The sequence below is a fragment of the Heterodontus francisci genome, chromosome 8, assembly GCF_036365525.1.
Source record: "Heterodontus francisci isolate sHetFra1 chromosome 8, sHetFra1.hap1, whole genome shotgun sequence".
NCBI lineage: Eukaryota > Metazoa > Chordata > Chondrichthyes > Heterodontiformes > Heterodontidae > Heterodontus > Heterodontus francisci.
Window position 1 is genome coordinate 13,310,007 of NC_090378.1, and position 12,320 is coordinate 13,322,326.

The window sequence follows — 12,320 nt, forward strand, 5'->3', positions numbered from 1 at the left end:
AACATGGCCTGGCCAGGATTCTGCCCGACTGCTGGCTGAATTCAAAGTGTCTTGTTTTACAGCCTCCATGAACCGAGTGTACCAGGAGCAAAGGCAGATTCATTTGACATTTTGTGTGCTGTCTTTTAACTGTAGAGCTCGGGTGTAACCATACCCCTTCACAGCACAGTTGCAAACCTGGATGGCCCGGCCAGACTATCCACTACAGTTCAGTGCCGCAAAAGAGAACACATTGAGGTGAAGAAACCACATTTGCACCTTGCTACTGTGGACCAGCCAAGCAGCTAATCAGATGGGCCTTCAATGAACTCTTGAAGATGGCCTTTTAAAAATATATTGCTGATGTGAGACGTGTAGACCTCCCAACGGTGGCGTAGTGGTATTGTCACTGAACTAGTAACCCAGAGACCCAGGGTATTACAGCATCCGCACTATTTTGCTTTTATTACTCTGGGGACATTGGTTCAAATCCCACCACAGCAGAAGGTGGAATTTGAATTCAATTAATAAATCTGGAATTAGAAGCAAGTCTAATGATGGCCATGAAACCATTGTCGATTGTTGTAAAAACCCATCTGGTTCGCTAATGTCCTTTAGGGAAGAAAATCTGCTGTCCTTACCTGGTCTGGCCTACATGTGACTCCAGACCCATGTGGTTGACTCTTACATGCCCTCTGAAATGGCCTAGCAAGCCATTCAGTTGTACCACCACCTTCTCATGGGCAATTAGGGATGGGCAATAAATGCTGGCCTGGCCTGCGATGCCCACATCCCATGAACGAATCTTACAAAAAACTATAAAATTGGTTCCTGTGATACAGCCTACCTTTGGCCGGATTTCACCTTTTATTGGAGACATGTATTCAGGAAGATCTTGGAGCTTTACTTAAGCAAGGCTGCCCCAGCATAAGCATGTTAAGAGGGTAGCTGCACCTAACACAAAAAAAAGAGGATAAAAGGCTGAATCCCTTGATGTGGATTTGAATGTTAACATAATATAGCCAGACAAGACTTGAAGAAAACAACTGACAGGATCAACGGGGGCCTATTTTGTTCAGCACAAGTCCTCTTGTCAAATAGTGATTAATGCTGCGACTGGGTAGAGGCAGACGTTGCATCCGGGCTCAACAGGAATAAAACTCACCCCAAGGACCACAGCCTGATTTAAACATATCCATTCAGAGTGACATTTGTCCTCTGCTCTCATGCTGGCTCCCTTGAACATTCCTTCAAGTTGACTTGGTGACCCAGGCGAGGTCCATTGGTTCTCATTTGTCATTTTCTGATCCTTTCGCTGGAGCTGCCCGCATTGACTGAACAGACTGACACACACATATGCACTGACACTAGACACACATACATTGTGGGCTCACGCACTGACATTAGACATACTAGACATGGGTTATCTAGAGTGCCGTGCAGTGACCAATTGTCACCAAAAATGCCTTTAATTGTTTCAATGCATTTCTTTTTCAAAACTAGTCTTACATGGTGAAGATTAACGGATGTCAGTCTAATGCAGTACATACAGTATTCTACGATGTCACCAAGCTTATTGAATACATCACGTCATAATTTTAATTCATCACCTCAAATTGCCTCTACAGCCAGTATTTCAACCTAGTGCTATCCAGGTCAGCTGCTCTCTATAGATAAGAGCCAAGTTTGAGCAAAATCCATAATTGTACTGAGTTTTTTTTTTACCCACAGTTGAAGTAGACATACAGCTTGAAGGTATATTTCATTATATATTCTTTACTCAGAGTGTTTACAATGTGGAACTTGCCACCATAAGGACCAGCTGAGACGAATAAGCCTAGATGCATTTGAGGGGAAGCTAGATAAACATTTGAAGGAGAAAGGAATAGAAGGTTATGTGATAGGAAGAGATGAATTAAGGTAGAAGGCAGCTCACGTGAAGCATAAAAACTGGTATAGACCTGTCGGGCCAAATGGCCCATTTCTGTGCTGTAGACTCAATGTTATTCTATGTAATATGTGTATTGTGAGCCCATTACTGAAATCCTTGCGATAGCCCAATACTAGATAACTTTCCTCACTCCAATTGCGCTGAATTCCTAAACTCAAGTATTTAACGTCACCCAATTTTAGCACAACCTCCTTACAAATACAACCAAAAAAACACCAATACATTCTACCTGAAAGGTTCTGATCAAAGATTATCAAACTGAACTATTAATTCTTATTTTCTCTCCCTCCACAGACGCTGCCTGACCTGCCGAGTGTTTCCAGCATTTTCTGATTTTACATTTTCAATATTCAACTTTTCGTTAAATGTATTTAAAAGTACAATTTCCATTTGAAGATAAACCTTTCCCTCTTCATCTACTTAAATTCATTTATTGCAAGTAATGACAGAAAAGGTTTCCAAGTCGGCTGGGGCAAGATTTCGCCCACGCATGATTTTGCTGCATGTCAAATGTTGGGAAATTATCTCCCATTTCTTGTTCACGCGACCCCTCACGAAACCGGCTAACCGCTCATTAAACTTCAACCGCGCTTTGCTCTCCAACACATTGAAAACAGGACCGCTTTGCAGATGCAATGCTTCTAATTACATATGTAAAGCGGCTCAGGTTAACCCCTCAACCAACATTTCCCACAAATAACTGAATGAATAAAAACGCTTGCTGTTGGACCCACTTGACACTGTGGCTGCAGGCTGCATTAACAGCAGAGTGGCAAGCCATTGTATTTCTGTAGTCTCTCTCGCTCACTCTCAAATAAACAGCCGAGGTGTTATTAGCCAGCAGCTTTTTTAGATAAAAAAAACTCACTTTGTTAATAACAGGGTGGTGCACACAGACTGCTTGCAGACACAGTTCTAAAGTCTTGATGCAACTCGGATGCTGTGGGGGGGGGTTATAAATACATACATACAGCAGCAATTTTGTTATTTTGCAAGACCCTCCAAATCACGTAGTGAATTATTAATCAGTCGACGATGTGTTGAGCTTCAAGCCTTGATTGAAGATTATTATTTCTGAGCAATATGCTACTGCAAGTACATTATAAATTTCTTACAGCTTTACTGGCAGGATATCTCTGGGTGCCCATTTCTTAACACTTACTACAGAGCTTCTCCCTAAAATGATGCAAACACACACAAGCACAACTGGGCTCCTTTAAATCTTTGTTCGATACTCCATGTACAGTTGGCCGTTAAATCAATTAATGCAATGACTTTATAATCATCATTTCAGAACAGATGAATGGCAGAAAAAGAAATTCACCCAGAAACTTGAAAAAGGCGCGGGTGAAGTAAAAAAGTCAATTGGAACATCGAATTTGCAGTGCTAAAGTGACGAGAACAACAACAAAAATCCTTGAGTTCCAATTGATTGCACGGCTTTCAGGAAACCACTCTAAATTATTTATACTTTGGAGTCCAAGCTACTAAAATATAAAGCTTTGCAGTCTGGAATCATGTTCTGAAGTCAAAAAGATTTGCCAAATTGTTAAGCTGCTAGCGGCTAAATATTTTTTTCAAAAAAAAAATTCGACCACATTTAATTTCTTATTTGGTCTAATTTTTTTCCCTAATCACTACCAGTTTTCTCTCCTCTCAGAAGCTCTGACTTTACACTGATGTACTTTACCTATGGGTACGGAACCGCATCCTGTACCTCGGCAGCAAGTGTTCTCCTCCTTGTCAAATGACCAGTCCTCAGACTATTTTCATGGCTCTGCCTTCTCTCTCATGAAGGCATTCACCGTCTTTCCAATTCAGCCTTGCCCGTGCCTCCGAACTCTCGAGCTACCCTCAGCCACTATGGGTCAGCTACTCTGTCATGGAGTGCGTTGCTGCCGAGCCTGAAGCTCTACCCACTTTGCAGCAGGACAGGTGATAAGAAACAGGAACCACACCCCTACCCATCTCCCCACCCCCTGGCAGATATTCCTCGCCCTAACCTAGGGATGCTCGATGCTGACTCTGGCGTCTCTGCTACTGGTTGAGCTAGGAACTGCTAGCTCAGCCCAAACCGAGAAGGGGTGGGATGCCGGCCTTTCCTGGTCTACTCAGCTGAGCACACCCAATGGCTAAATTCACTGAGCTAGCAAAATGATTTTTACTGTAAAACAACTTGCATTTATATAGCACCTTTAACATCCTAAGATGCTTCATAGGAGCACAATCAAACTAAACTTGACACGGAGCACATAAGGCGATATTAGGATGGGTTGGTCAAAGAGGTAAGTTTTAAGGAGTGTCTTGAGGGAAGAGAGAGTGATGGAGAATATAAAATTAAAAATATAGGACATGCATGCTATTACAGTGACTGGTAGAGTTATGTGGTCAAAATACAATTCCTTCTCATGGACTCATAAGCCTCTACCCTCGTGTGGCTAATTATCACTGGGACATTTGTGCGACAGATTAGCAAGAAAGTACTCTAAGCGCAGGAAACTTGGGCGGCAGTTAAAAGGGGTTTGGGAGCACTCAGTGCTAAATAAATCCTGGTCAATGGATGGAGACAAATATTGAACGAGTGCTTCTCCTCCTTTGCACTGCAGTTCTCAGATACACCCGAAAAATAATCTCTAAATGCATTCAATTTAACCAGCGAAGCTTAAACTTGCAACCATAAAAACGAAGTTAAGAGGCAAAGCAGGTTTCTTTATACCAACGGAGTGGGGAATATAACGAACTTTTACAATTTACTCCGGTCGCATTTACCAGTCTCGTTTGCTTGCTTTTAACCAGTCATTAACCAATTGGAAAAGCCAACGAGAGAAGTCAGCAAGGAAAGTCCCAACTGAGTTTCAGCGCTCAGAGACAAAGCTACCAGTGAGCTGCTGTGTCCAGGTCCGCCCCACCTGGTGCAAAATCCGACTGGATTCCTCAGCAATGTCTGTTTCCTGTCCCTGACACAAAAATATTCCCAGAGACTGAAAACGACAGCTGAAAGGACATGATAGCAGAATAAGATTCAACCCCCGTCTCCAAAAGTTGAATTATGATGATGGTTCAGTTTTATTGCCAGCTTGCCCTGTATCTACAAAGCTGCTCTGCGGGTCTACACTGAGGAACACTTTTTAAAAAGAGGTCATCTGTAGATTATCGCTATTAACAAGTAGTTAGCGTGCTCCCTTTACAATAAGTCGAGTTTGCAGTACAATCGTTTGCTGCTCACGCCCAAGTGTGAAAAAGGCAATAAACATTTGAAGCAGAGAAATGGGATCACAGGTTGATAATGCATTAATGCCTTGCTACAGTAAAACACAGCTCGAGCGAACTGGGAAGAGGCTCGGCTGCTTTTTTTTTTAAAAAAGGCACGGTGAGGCTTTCTTTGCTAAATATAAAGGGTTCTGCTGCCTCTCTCGCGAACAGCAACAGATTTCACTCGATCCTAACTATTACCCCCAGCTTCCCTTCCTTTTCAAAGCGTGTGCATTGAAACCAAACCGAATCCAACTCTCAGAAGTTCGCAGCAAAACGACTGCACTTCGCAAGTAAACGGCAAATGGGGAAATGGTCTATATTTGATCTTTTTCGGTCTAACAGCGGCTGCTTTAGGTGGGGCTTGAGAACTGTAAAGAGAATTCAGCCCTTAGAGACTGCGGCGCTTAATTCAAAACGGAGAACAGTCAAAATATATATATATTTTTTTAATTTTCGATTTTCACTGACTGTTCCTGGACATTGTGGTCTATGTCGATATTAACTTTCTGCATTAACAGGCCGCTGATGTAATTCAGGAAGAAGACACAGAGGACTGCAAATGGAAAAGGAAAACTCAGGCAATAGACAGAGAAATTGCAAGGAAGGTCATCAGAATGTTCTCTCTCTTCTAAAACCAAACCATTAATCACCTGCAAATAACAGTCGGAGTGCTTTGTAAAGCTTGCAGCAAACACACCGTGTGTGTTCCCCCCCAAAAACTCACAATTACTAAACAGTAAAAGTTCAGGAACACACGCCTCCCCATTTTGCCTATTCACAGTTGCTCCCCTCCCTTCCACAATGCCCTTTGGGCCTTAAAAGTTCACAGCAAACTGGAGAACCCCAGCTGAAGTTTTTTTTCTCTCTCTCCCTCTCAATTGAACCGATGCTGTGAAAAGCTTTGATATGTTAATTCCCCTTCAAACAGTTCAGAATGGCGCACCAATATTAATTCCGACAATTTGGTGGGGAATGATGTGAAATCGCCATTTCTTTTCTATATATATATATAAAAAAGGGGGTAGCATTGAGCACACAAAGTAAGAAAACAAAAGGGAGAATCGCAGAAGCATCAGGAGGAAGGGAAACAACAGATCATTTGTTGGACTGAATGCTCTCAGACGTTTCCCACTCTACTGGAATACAGATTTTTTGATTTTCTAAAATCAAACCATGCATGCTTTCTCCAGCCACTTCAACCACACTCTCACACACGCTCACATCCACTCAAAACAGCGACGAAACTCAACACAACCAAAAAGATCTTGGCAAAGCAAATCTGCACGAACGAAAATAGACTCAACCTCGGGATCTTTGGGGGGAGGGGGTTACTTTTGCTGTTATTATTTGCCTTGCCTTCGCTACAGGCTGCAAAAGCCTTTCAATCCGAGCAAATGGGAATATTCTGAACAAACAACCTGGCAAAGCCTTTCTTTTACAAATGATACAGTGCCAAACACAATTCAAGCTGTGTGCGGGCACAATTTAAAGGAAAACCTGAAGCCAAACTTCTCTCCCCACACCCCAAAAAAAAAGACTTTTAATTAAATGAACTGATTTTTTCCCCGGCAGTAGATGAAAGCTATCCTTTGCTTGTAATTGTTTCCATTCATTCACACACACACACACAAAATAAGCTCAGCTCCTCTGGTTTTATATTCAGCTCCTTCCAACAAGTGAATTGCAGTATTAACCCTCCTGCTTACCTTTCTCTCCAGTGAAGAGTGGGGACATGCTGCGGGATCTTTGCTGTGGATGGCACGGGGGTAGGTGAAGGGGTTGTGGGCTGGCAGTCAATCCGGCAGGCTGACGGCCACAGAAGCTCCGAGCAGGTCGGCAAAGAGCGGGCAGGCAGTTGTAGAGTGAATCCGTGCGGCTCGGATACATGCTCCAGTTATCCGAGATAGGTGAAGCCTTTTCACACTGGGGGGGGGGAGGAGGAGGGGAGGGGGGTATTAAGTCCAAGCAGTTAGAAATGCCCCATGGCTGCTTGCAGCTGAAGCTCCGCTTATCTGGCCTTTCCTTCCAGCACGCAGAGACAGAGAGCAGCAACTGCCTCAGCACTGAAGTGAAAAACCTTCTCTCTCTCTCTGGCTGCTAATGTAGGCTTCATTTGCATCTCCCAGGATGACACTTGGCCCTCCGGCGGGATGCAGTATCAGCCCCCTTTTTTGTTTTACATTTCAGATGCTCCTTCGACTTGGATGTTTAAGCAATAGGGGGGGGGGGGGGCGGGGGAGTTGCTCTTGAGGAGGGGACAAGCAGCCTGTAAACACTGCAGGAACGGCAAGAAGAGGAGGGGGGGAAGCCAAGTAGAAATGAATGCAGGCCCCTTTTGATGGGCTTGCCTGTATGGGGAGGGGGTGGGGAGAGGCAAGTTCTGACACAGAGTCTATATAAGTCCTGAACTGGAGTTACCAGATGTTGGGAGAGAGAGAGAGAACAGATGATAAAAAGGTATTATATGTACTGCACAGACAATGCTTGCCTGAAAACACCACAATAGAGCTCAGAGTCCAGGGCAAAGCTGCAGCTTGGTTTGGAGCAATTCCCCTGTTTTTATGTGGTTAGGGTCTGAGCAAACTCCCCACCTCTTCCCCCAGCCCCCACCTCTCCACTTTCCACTTGCAGTGGGCAGTCCAACCAAAAAAGCCCAGCCAATGGCAAAGGACTCTATTCCTAGTGTAACATTAGATAGCTACACACATACACACAGTAGGAGAACGCACACTCATCCCCTGCACTGCTTAGGATAAATACTGGCAAAGTACTGCAGCAATGTCGAGTGAAAATCAAGACGGCACAGGGGAATCCAGAGGTTGAGAGCTGATCAATATGCCAGCACTGACTCCTTGTACAGTTTTACAGATCATCTGGTGGTGCACAGGGGTGAGAGCAGGAACTTGGCAGAAAGTTCTCTGGACAGGAGTGGGGGTAGGGGGAAATACTGGCCAATTTGCAGGGCTGCAATTTTGATATTCCTTGAAAAGAATACAAAGGAATCCATCTTGGGGCTGAGACCTTAAACCTGTCTGCCCTCGCAGGTGGAAGCAGAAGATCCCATGGCAACAACTGCGAAGCAGATCAAGGGGAGTTTCTCCCTGGCGTCCTGGCCAATATTTATCCCTCAACCAAAAGCACAAACAGATTATCTGGTCATTATTGTATTGCCGTTTGTGGGAGCCTGCTGTGCACAAATTGGCTGCTGCGTTTCCATACATTACAACAGTGATTACACTTCAAAAAGTACTTAATTGACTGTAAAACACTTTGGGAGGTCCTGAGTTTTGAAAGGCGCTATATAAATGCAAGACTTTCTTCTTTCAAAGGCCATTCAATAGCACCGCTCAACCCCACACCATTAAGGTAACATTACAAAGGATGCCTTTTTTTTGTGTATGTGTGAGAGAGAGTGAAAGAAGAGCTGCCCTAGGCTTTTTATTCCCCACCCCCCCCCCCCCCCCCGCCCCATCAAATTTCTGTTCCAGCCTCCCTCTCCTGAAAATGTTGACTTGCTTATTTGGGCATGGTTCCACTCATGTCAAGAGCTGGCACTACCTTGCACAACTGAGCAGCTAACCATACAGGAACCCAGGTCCCCCCATCCCCACACAGGCTATGCAACTGTGGGAGACATGGCAGCTAAGACAGGGTCCTGTCCTTGTCCAGCATCAGCACACAAACACTTTCCAGTAGCAGGCACAATATAACAATGAGAAATGGTAAATCACTCTCTTTTCCCAACACTAAGGCACCCTCAGGCCCTGGGCAAGCCATCTTGACTGAGACCATCCAACTCCATAATTTCATTCTGTCTAATATAACTTCCAATCTAGATAAACATTCCAATTGCAACCTTCAGATCCTACAACACAGAAGGAGGCCATTTGGCTCATTGTGCCTGTGATGGCTCTTTGAAAGAGCTATCCAGTTATTTCCACTCTCCTCTTACTCTTTCCCCCATAGACCTGATTTTTTTCTCCCTTCAGGCATTTATCCAATTCTCTTTGAAATTTACTTCTGAATCTGCTTCCACTACTCTTTTTAGATCATAACAATTCGCAGCATTAAAAAAAAACTCATGTCACCTCTGGTTCTTTTGCCAATTACCTTAAAAATATACCTTCTGGTCTTTATTTTAGTCCTATATTCGACATTTCTCCCCAAGCTTCATTTCAAATGCAGCATTCTAATTTTGTCTTTACTGTGTGTGGAAACAAAGAGTCATCATGTTGTCTTCTATTCATTCTTTCTCAGCTCAAAAACTGTCGGACTCCTTACATTCCCCCCTTCCCCCTCCCAGCCCTACCTTCTCCTGCAACCTCAAAATCTTTTAAAATTCAAACTTGCCTTTACCTAATGATTTCGTTTTCGATTTACCTGCTTTGTTCTTTTAACTTTATTCCAAACTTTGCTGCTCTCCTACACTATGGACCTTTGCCTTGGGGAGTGAGCACAAGGGTGTAATCTAATCATGAGGGCTGCAGATAATGGTTATAAACCTCTCAACCCTCATCTTTGCTATTCTTGACATTATCTGAATCTCTCGATTAGATAAGAGACTTCTGAGGTCACAGGCATGGATACGGGAGACAAAATGTTGCTCCTCCATTGAATCATAGTGTAGGAGGCCATTCAGCCCTTCATACCTGTGTTAGCTCTCCTACAGGAGGTGCTCCCTTAAATTCCAATTATTCAAACAATGTTAGTGCCTCGATAGCCACTTGTGATGAAGCAGTCTACTGGCCTTCCATGGAGCAAGTAATCTAATTTCTCCCTTTGTTCCAATGACAATCCAAATTCTATGTTCCTTTGTTAATGATTTGCCAACCAGTAGAAATAATCTTTCACTATTTACCCTCAAAATCTTGCATAATTTTGAACACCTCAATTAGATTTCTCCTTAATCTTCTCTATTCCAGTGAAAGGGCTTTTGATTTGGGCCTTTCTTCTGAACTTTAATCTCACTGCCCAGTTTCACTCTACTGAATCATCCCTGCACACTTTCCATGGCTTGAATGTCCTTCCAGAGTTGCACACAATACTCCAAGTGCAGCCTAGTCTTGTAGAAATTCAATGCAATTTCCAATCAATCCCCATCTATTATACACATTAAAACTGGCGAGTGTCCTGAAGATAATGCACCAGTAGGTGGTGCACTCAGTGTAACATCACTCGAGGAACAGCGGGGCACCTCGCGATGTTCAGTGATGGCCCCCAAACTAGTACCTTGACTAAGCCCCCTGCATTGTCCTTTCAAAATAAGTAGCAACTGCGGACCCCCAAAAACCATTCCGAGCAGGCATTTGTCACTTGTGATATTCATGTTGAAAGGAATGAGAAAATCGAAACAATTTTCGAAAATAGCGAGCAGAAATGCCCAAGAGAATAACACTCACGTAATTAAGGAATCGAAATGGAAAACACAGCAGAAAGCACAGCCAGCATCCACAATCTGTGAAAGCAGAGGGACGAAAGCAAACGAAATCCAAAAGTCAGCGTCCTTGGAATGGCACAATCTCTTGTGCGCACTGTCGCTCTCTCTTCACTGTTCTATCTCCACCCCTCCTCTCTCCCTTTGTCCATTCCCCCTCCCCCACCTGCACTTATTTCCTCCCTGTCCTCCTCCCTCTGTCATTTCACCTCTCAACCCTCCACCTCCTTGGTCCAATTCAATTATCCCACGCCCTCTAACCCTGCTCGACCTGAATTCTGCTATTGACCTTGCAACATCACCAGAAATCGACCAGTGTGTAAAAAGCCCAAATTCCATTTGCTTTTTGATAGCTTTTAACTACCTGTGTTCCCAATTGTAAAGATCTAGGTATCTGTGCATTAGATCTCTCTGCTGCAAGACTTTAGGGCAATTTTTCTGGATTTCCACTCAGGCCGACTGGATTGCCTGGGCATAGTGAATAGCAGACATGGGGAGGATTGGAGATACCCCTGTAAATGAACCTATCCAATTTTTCTGATCATTATACTTAAGTCAATCCAGAATTATACCATTTAGGATATAATTCCTTTCACTTAATTTTTTCCCCCAAAAATTCTACTTTACATATCAATGCATCTTCCACCTGTCTGCCCACACTGCTCAGCAGCCTCTATCGAACTTTTCAATCTCATGTATTCCTTTTGCTGTCACGTTGCCCTCCCTGCTCCTCCATGATGTATTGGCAAACTTCAGTTATCAACCCTAATTAAAAACTGTCCAAATCATTTACTTAAATCGAAAACTGATAAGACATCCCGATATTGATCATTGGGGCTCACCATTGCCCATATCCCACCAATACAGAACTCTTGCACTTCTCTTTCTGTCTCCAAACCATTCTTCTACTGCCTTTAAGATAACGAGGTAGATTTTATCTTTATCGGCCAGGTAATGATCTAAAAGAACAGAATATCCACTATTTATAGAACCACCTGATTCTCATCTTGTTGACGTTATTGGATCTATAAAGGACTGATGATCCATTCCTCCAGATTACCATGCAGGTGATAATAAAAATGTACCCTCACATACCCTAAATTCATAAAAGTCTCTTATGTGGCATCTTATCATAGACCTTCTGTAAATTCATGTATCAATCTGTTGTATTTTCCTTCATTAATACATCAAGCACAGATTGCCTTTTAAAAATCCATGTGTTGATAATCCCTGATTAGCCTCTCCCTTATAAATGTTCACCTATTTCGCCCTGTATTTTACCCACAGTAGGCTAATTGGTCAATTGTTTCCTGGTATATTTTCCCCTTTCTCAAACAGAGGTGGGTAACAATTCCCACTACAGCCCTCTGGCATCTATGACTCTACATCCAAAAACCTTTGGAGAATCCCCGACCTCCTTCAGTATTCGGGGCCTGGTGACTTTTCTACCTTTAATTCCATTAGCCTTTCTTCTCCTTCCCAATAGAGTTTCAGATGTCCTTACTCGCACCAAGTCCCGTTTATCCAGCAACCCTGTGCTCGCTGACCTACATTGGCTCCTGGTCTGGCAACGCCTCAATTTTAAAATTCTAATCCTGATTTTCAAATCCATCTGTGGCCTCACCCATTGCTATCTCTGTAATCGCCTGCACCCCACAACCCTCCGAGATATCATCTAATTCTGGCCTCATGAGCATCCCT

General features: G+C 43.5%; 1 protein-coding gene across 18 annotated transcripts in view; it reads right to left on the bottom strand.

Moving 5' to 3' along the window:
* The window catches only part of adgrl2a (adhesion G protein-coupled receptor L2a), an 877,972-nt gene that overhangs the window by 403,370 nt on the left and 462,282 nt on the right, over nt 1-12,320 (bottom strand). For 3 of the 18 annotated variants that reach the window (XM_068036649.1, XM_068036643.1, XM_068036642.1), the window contains one exon: nt 827-933. The exons of 12 other annotated variants lie outside the window; for them this stretch is intronic. The gene's annotated coding sequence lies outside the window, so the exon portion shown is untranslated. Of the gene's footprint in view, nt 1-826; nt 934-6,891; nt 7,337-10,584; nt 10,688-12,320 lie in introns of those variants that run through there. 3 more of the 18 variants (XM_068036651.1, XM_068036652.1, XM_068036650.1) reach the window with 3 other exon arrangements.